The sequence below is a fragment of the Giraffa tippelskirchi genome, chromosome 2, assembly GCF_054371585.1.
Source record: "Giraffa tippelskirchi isolate mGirTip1 chromosome 2, T2T-mGirTip1v1.2.pri, whole genome shotgun sequence".
Taxonomy (NCBI): Eukaryota; Metazoa; Chordata; class Mammalia; order Artiodactyla; family Giraffidae; genus Giraffa; species Giraffa tippelskirchi.
The window spans coordinates 73,027,430-73,035,154 of NC_137276.1; positions in this window are offsets into that span (position 1 = coordinate 73,027,430).

Here is a 7,725-nt window from a genome sequence, read left to right on the forward strand (position 1 = left end):
ATGTTGAGCTTTAAGCCAACTTTTTCACTCTTCCCTTTCACTTTCATCAAGAGGCTCTTTAGTTCTTCTTCACTTTCTGCCATAAGGGTGGTGTCATCTGCATATCTGAGGTTATTGATATTTCTCCTGGCAATCTTGATTCCAATTTGTGCTTCTTCCAGCCCAGCGTTTCTCATGATGTACTCTGCATATAAGTTAAATAAGCAGAGTGACAATATACAGCCTTGACGTACTCCTTTTCCTATTTGGAACCAGTCTGTTGTTCCATGTCCAGTGCTAACTGTTGCTTCCTGACCTGCATACAGATTTCTCAAGAGGCTGGTCAGGTGGTCTGGTATTCCCATCTCTTTCAGAATTTTCCATGGTTTATTGTGATCCACACAGTCAAAGGCTTTGGCATAGTCAATAAAGCAGAAATCGATGCTTTTCTGGAACTCTCTTGCTTTTTTGATGATTCATTGGATGTTGGCAATTTGATCTCTGGTTCCTCTGCCTTTTCTAAAACCAGCTTGAACATCTGGAAGTTCACGGTTCACGTATTGCTGAAGGCTGGCTTGGAGAATTTTGAGCATTACTTTACTAGTGTGTGAGATGAGTGCAATTGTGCGGTAGTTTGAGCATTCTTTGGCATTGTCTTTCTTTGGGATTGGAATGAAAACTGACCTTTTCCAGTCCTGTGGCCACTGCTGAGTTTTCCAGATTTGCTGGCATATCGAGTGCAGCACTTTCACAGCATGATTGCAGCCATGAAATTAAAAGACACTTACTCCTTGGAAGGAAGGTTATGACCAACCTAGATAGTATATTTAAAAACAGAGACATTACTTTGCCAACAAAGGTCCGTCTAGTCAAGGCTATGGTTTTTCCAGTGGTCATGTATGGATGTGAGAGTTGGACGGTGAAGAAAGGTGAGCGCCGAAGAATTGGTGCTTTTGAAGTGTGGCATTGGAGAAGACTCTTGAGAGTCCCTTGGACTGCAAGGAGATCCAACCAGTCCATTCTAAAGGAGATCAGTCCTGGGTGTTCATTGGAAGGACTGATGTTGAAGCTGAAACTCCAATACTTTGGCCACCTCATGCAAAGAGTTGACTCATTGGAAAAGACTCTAATGCTGGGTAGGATTGGGGGCAGGAGGAGAAGGGGACGACAGGGGATGAGATGGTTGGATGGCATCACTGACTTGATGGACATGAGTTTGGGTAGACTCCGGGAGTTGGTGATGGACAGAGAGGCCTGGTGTGCTGCGATTCATGGGGTCGCAAAGAGTTGGACATGACTGAGCGACTGAACTGAACTGAACTGAACTGAACTGCGAAGAGTTGACTCATTGGAAAAGACCCTAATGCTGGAAAGGATTGGGGGCAGGAAGAGAAGGGGACGACAGAGGATCAGATGGTTGGATGGCATCACTGACTTGATGGACATGGGTTTGGGTAAACTCCGGGAGTAGGTGATGGACAGGGATGCCTTGTGTGCTGCGATTCATGGGGTTGCAAAGAGTCAGACACGACTGAGCGACTGAACTGAAGGAGTATGGATTTTTAAAAATTGTAACAGGCAATCATATTCTTATCAAATTTAGCTTTTTGAAAGGGCATTTTCTTTGTTGTTATTGTTTTAGTGCAGATTCTTGGAACTAGGATTCTGATGAGTCAGATCCAAAGATGGACTAGCACAGTTACTGGCCAGTTTCTGGATCTTCAACTCAGCTCCTTCCAATGTATTAATGACTCCCTTGCAACTCTTTAGGGCAAGAAATGAGAGGGGAAAGCAGTGTCATCCATTGGACAAACAAGTTAAAATGGGCCGAATTTTAGCCACAAACACAAAAGATTTTACCTAAAAATACTATTGCAATCATCTCTGAGCAGACTGTGACACAGGTTAGCTAAGTTTGGAAAAAAAACAAAACCATCAAAGCCTTCTGTTGATGAAGCTGGTAAATTTGTCTCCTCCCCTGGTCAGGCTGGTCACCCCAGTAAGACATACCCAACCACACTTAGCCATCCCATAGAGATGAGAATCTCTTCTGATTGCACCACAGGCTGATAATCCAGAGGGTGGTAATCAGTGAGTCAGTTGCCAATGTCACAGAAATGAGACAGGTGAGGACTACAGGGGCTGGACCCAAAATTGCCTTCTGTGACCTGGAAGCCTAGGATCTGGTTGTTGATGTTGAACTTCATGCTACCAGGCTTCACCCACTGGGGATAAAATGGCATGGAGGAACAGAACAGGGTCAGTACACACCCGGGGAACAGAGATATGACCTAAATGTTACCTGGCCACCAGCCATAAAAGTGTCTCGGGGATTTCACAAGTGTTCACATGCCTGGGCCTTTCCAACCAGGAGTTGAGGCTTGCAATAGACAGACAGAGCTCCCAACATCAGCACCAGGAGACTTGGCTAGGAATGCTGGCTCTGCTTCCTTATTACCTGTGTGACCTTAGGTAAGTCACTTAGCCTGTCTGGGTCTCACTTGGCTTCTGTGGATAATAGAAAAGAGAACGTAGCCTTCCCAACATCATGGGGTTGTATTTCAAGGCCCAAAGGAAGTAACATTTATGAAAAGGACCTGGAAAGGGTAGAGTATCAAATAAAATGTCTTTTTAGGCTTTATGATCACTGGAAAGTTTGAGGAATTAGGAAATTTATCAGAGTTGAGGTGGATGGTGAAAGGATCAAAAGGCAAAAATTCTAAGGATAGGCTATAGAAATGGAGATTTTTTCCATGTGAAACAGGAAAGGTTGAGAGCTATAGTTCAGCCTGTGACTGGTTTTTGCTCAGACTATCATGACTAATTTCTTTCATGCCTCCAGAGGAGAAAATAAAATAAAATACATAATTAAAAGAGGGTGTTTTTCTATCTCTGAAAAATGTCTTTCAAGGATATTAAACACCAGAATGTGTTACTAAAGCATGTTTGGTATTTTCGTTAGTGACCTTAGGAGAGATTTGTACCTGAGTATGGGTGGCCCCTAAACATGTTTCTGGCTAAAGACAGGGAAGAAACTACAGAGGTTTCCTTTCCTTTTTTTTTTTTTTTAGTTCATGGAATTAAATTCACAGGAATTTTCAGGCTGTAAGCTACATAAAGACAGGGAATTCTGTTCACTGATACATCCCAAGCACCTAGCATAGTATCTGGTATATACTAAGTACTTAATAAATATTCACTGAATGGATTAACAAAACACCATGAACTAGTCCCGATATTTGAAAGCAAGACAGGCCCATCCCTATACATTCATTTGCTCTCTGCTTCACCTGTCTAAATCAGCCCCAGCCCCAGAACATTGTGGGCTGGCTGTATACATCATAGCAGTGGCTTCCAACCCCAGGGATTTTGCACAGAATGGATGAAGTCAATCCCACTCTGGCTCAACTGGAACCACCCAGCTTTTACGTAGGATATCTACATATTGGGATTCCAGATACTGTTTTTCATTTCAAGGGTAACATTCCATCCAAGTTGCCATTAGAGGAGAGAGTTTTTGATGGCAAGCCTGAAATGCAGGAAAAGCAAGGAAATAGGCCTCCTTTTAAAGCAGGTTCCATTCCCGAGATATCTGAGTAACAGATGAAGGGACTAAAGTGGTCACCCTGGTCATGTCTTTGGTGTCGTTTGTGTCATAAAAGCCAAACAGAGCGAAGAAAGGATCTCAATTGTTTTCATTTTCCTCTTTTTGAAGTTTCCATGGGCTGTTGATTAAATAATCATATTTTAAAAAAGCAATCTTTCAAATTTGAAAAGGCTGGGAGTTGCCGGGTCTCTGGGGAGGCTTTGATTGTGTGCTTACAAGGCCATTGATTGCAATTGTTCTGCTACCCAGTGGAGAATGCATTGTGACCACAATATTCTCTCAGGCACAACAGCTCTTGAGCAGAAACATGCTTTCTAGTTAATTATTAGGATCCAGGAAGGAGTGCCACCCTGGGTCTAGGCCTGTTATTAGCATCAGGAGAAGCAGAAGCAGAACTCCCAAGCAAGGACTTTTTCCAAAGGCCTCAATGCGCCAGTAGACACCTTCTCCAACTCCATCTCCAGATGAAAAGGGGAACACATGTCTGGACCACCCTTCAATGTGAGGAGGGATAAAGAGACCTCTTTGAAGGGCTTTAGGACTGGTCAGCAAGCAAACAGGTTAGAAATTCAGTTCAATACCTGGAATCACAAACATCACCTTCTATCACATCCTGATCTACATTCACCTCTGACAACTGAAGCTCGAGCATCCCAACTATCACCCTGGGAGACAACAATTAGATGTGAAGTGGATGTCCCGCTTTTGAGAACACATCTTTAGTCCTTTTCCTTTGATTCACCACAATTCTCTGGCTGAGGGCAGTTGAGGTAGACATGTCCAGTCCCATGTAAAGAGGTGGAGAGAAGTTAAATGGCTTGCCTAGTTCATGGGCTAAGGTAGGTACTAGGAGTCCAAGTGTTAGATTGCTTGGGGTCACGTCTTAGCTGCTGCTGCTAAGTTGCTTCAGTTGTGTCCGACTCTGTGCGACCCCATAGACGGCAGCCCACCAGGCTCCCCCGTCCCTGGGATTCTCCAGGCAAGAATACTGGAGTGGGTTGCCATTTCCTTCTCCAATGCACGAAAGTGAAGTCGCTCAGTCGTGTCCAACTCTTCACGGCCTCATGGACTGCAGCCTACCAGGCTCCTCTGTCCATGGGATTTTCCAGGCAAGAGTACTGGAGTGGGGTGCCATTGCCTTCTCCGTCACGTCTTAGCACTTTTACTTAATTAGCTCTGTGGTGTGGGCTTTGGTGACTGAGTTTCCTCATTTGCAAAGTGAAGAGAGTAATGATATCTGCTTCATGGGGTGGTTGGTAGACTAATAGATAAGGGAACATAGTCAGCAGAGTGCTGAGTACCCTTAAAAGTGAAAAGTGAGAGTGTTAGTCACCCAGTCATGTCTGACTCTTTATCACCCCATGGACTGTAGCCCAGAGGATCCTCTGTCCAAGGGATTTCCCAGGCAAGAATACTGGAGTGGGTAGCCATTCCCTTCTCCAGGGAATCTTCCCAATTCAGGGATCAAACTCGTGTCTCCTTCATTGCAGACAGATTCTTTACCATCTGAGTGACCAAATGCTCAATAAATATTTACTATTGAGAACATTATTATTTTGGAGAGACATCATTGAGCCCACCCTAGTCTGGTGCTTTTCCCACTAACAGTGCTGTATTCAGCACAGCTGCTGGCATTCCCCTTTAACCAATGCTTTCCCTCCACCCCTACCGCTTTTCTCACTCAAAACAGTGAAAACGTAAACTCTTTTTAAACATTGTGGACTTTTTTGACTGTTGTTTAAGATTCTGGGCAGGAATGAGGGGACCTGATGGTTCAACATCTTTGTGGCACATAGTTAAGACATATCATCAGATATGGGGAAAGGCTGCCACCAGAGGCTTGAGCGGTAGAGTGGCGCACACACAGCTGGTTTCTCCCAGCATTAACCACCAACCATCAGTCAAGTGGCAAGGGCAGAACTGGTATGGGAGTCTTGGGGTTCCTTGCCCTGAGTCCTTTCCATTCACCAGCATCTGTCACTTGTGTCACCTTGCATCTGTGACCAGTTGTATGAGGAAGGGAAGAGTCAGGAAGGAGGGCCGGAGGCCTTGAATAGGGCTCAGGGTAGATGTCTCTGAAGTTGTTCTCACTGCTGGCCAGCTGCCACCACATCAGTAGCTCCCCCTAAGCTTACATTACAGCGTGGTGCTCAGAACTGTATGATTTAAATCTCCAACAAAGAGCATACCTGATGACAAACCCTTCAGAGGGTGTTTTCTGGGGTCCATATCTTTATTCTGCAATCCAACATCTTCTGGGGAAAACATCTGTGGACTGGGTAGAAATAGTTACTTAGGAGTTCTCGGACAAGACAGCATATGAAAATCTCAGAAGGCCAGGTTTCATTCCCTTTCCCTGCTGGGAAGGTGTATTTTGGGTTTCTCTCCAGAACTCTGCTTACTGGAGCACAGACAGGGAGAACACCATTCAAGGTCTCTGCCTTCAGGTTATAAAGGATTTGAAAAAGTAACAGCATAGAAAATAAGTGAGACAACAGAATGAGGCAGGTCCCCTACACGGGTGACACCAAGGTTAAGAATGTCTCTTTTTGAGCCCTATCTCCGGATTTTGGAGGTCATTCACTAACCCACTCTTCCAAAAACTAAAATTTCTATTTCACATTTCCAACCTTCCTTGAAAAAGCAACACTGTTACTGTCATGTGTTTTGATCTTTCTGGGGAAAAAGGGGGTGTTGTGTCAATTCAATTATTGGAATGTGGAACTTGGCTTTCCAAGTTTAGATGGCATTTTCCAGAAGGGTAGAGGTTGTTACAGAGAAGGCAATGGCACCCCACTGCAGTACTCTTGCCTAGAAAATCCCATGGATGGAGGAGCCTGGTAGGCTACAGTCCATGGGGTCGCTAAGAGTCGGACACGACTGAGCGACTTCACTTTCACTTTTCGCTTTCATGCATTGGAGAAGGAAATGGCAACCCACTCCAGTATTCTTGCCTGGAGAATCCTGGGGACGGAGGAGCCTGGTGGGCTGCCGTCTATGGGGTCACACAGAGTCGGACACGACTGAAGCGACTTAGCAGTAGCAGTAGCAGAGGTTGTTACGAGTTCCATGCAAATCCGTGCTGCTTTCTGGGTTAGCTTTTCTCTTGACAACCCACACCTGGATCTCCTCAGTAACACCAGCATCATTATTCTTGGAAGTGGAAACTCAGAATTTAAGAATAAATATTACCAATACCTCACATATCAATATTTGTAGTATAGCTATTCGTATGCTTTATCAGCTTTATCTTAGTCATCTGTAGGCTGCTCTCCACCACATGATGTATCAATACTTGAAAGATGTGGGCTCTGGCAATGTAGAGAACAGAGTTCATATTCTGGCTCTGCCACTTCCTTACTTGGTGAATTTGGGTATATCCTCTGAGCCTTAGTTCCCTCTTCTGTAAAACAGGAATAAATAGCCTTAATTTTCAAGGTGGTTGTGAGGAATAAAGCAGTGAACTGAGAAAAACATAGTATAGTGTCTGTCTGCCAAATGGGTGTTCCATAATAGTAATAATTTAATAGCTAACAGTATGCTCTGTGCTTTGTGTATATCACTGTATTTAATCCTTAGTACACTCATGAGGTGGCACCAGTAGCAAAGAACCCACCTGCCAGTGCAGGAGACATAGAGACATGGGTTTGATCCTGGGGTTGGGAAGATCCCCTGGAGGAGGGCAAGGCAACCCACTCCAGGATTCTTGCCTAGAGAATCCCCATGGACAGAGGAATCTGGGGGGGCTATAGTCCATAGGGTCTCACAGAGTCAGACACGACTGAAGTGACTTAGCACACAGCACGCACACATACCCATGATATATATAGATGTTTTATATATGTATATATACGTAATCATTTTGTCCACTTTATAGTTGAGGAAACTGAGGCACAGAGAAATTATATAACTTAGTTAAGAACAAACAGCCGGGTACTGTCAGAGTTAGACTTTGAGCCCAGGATCTATGATTTGAACCCAGACCAGATGGGTCTCCAGAGCTCGTAATATCAACCACAAGAAATGGTGACCATTCTTATCAAGATTATTCAGTTGAAATATGAAAAGTTTGGGGCTTCTCTCTTTTTTTCCCTTTAGGAATTAAAAATAAATTTATTTGATTGCTCCAGGTCTTTAGT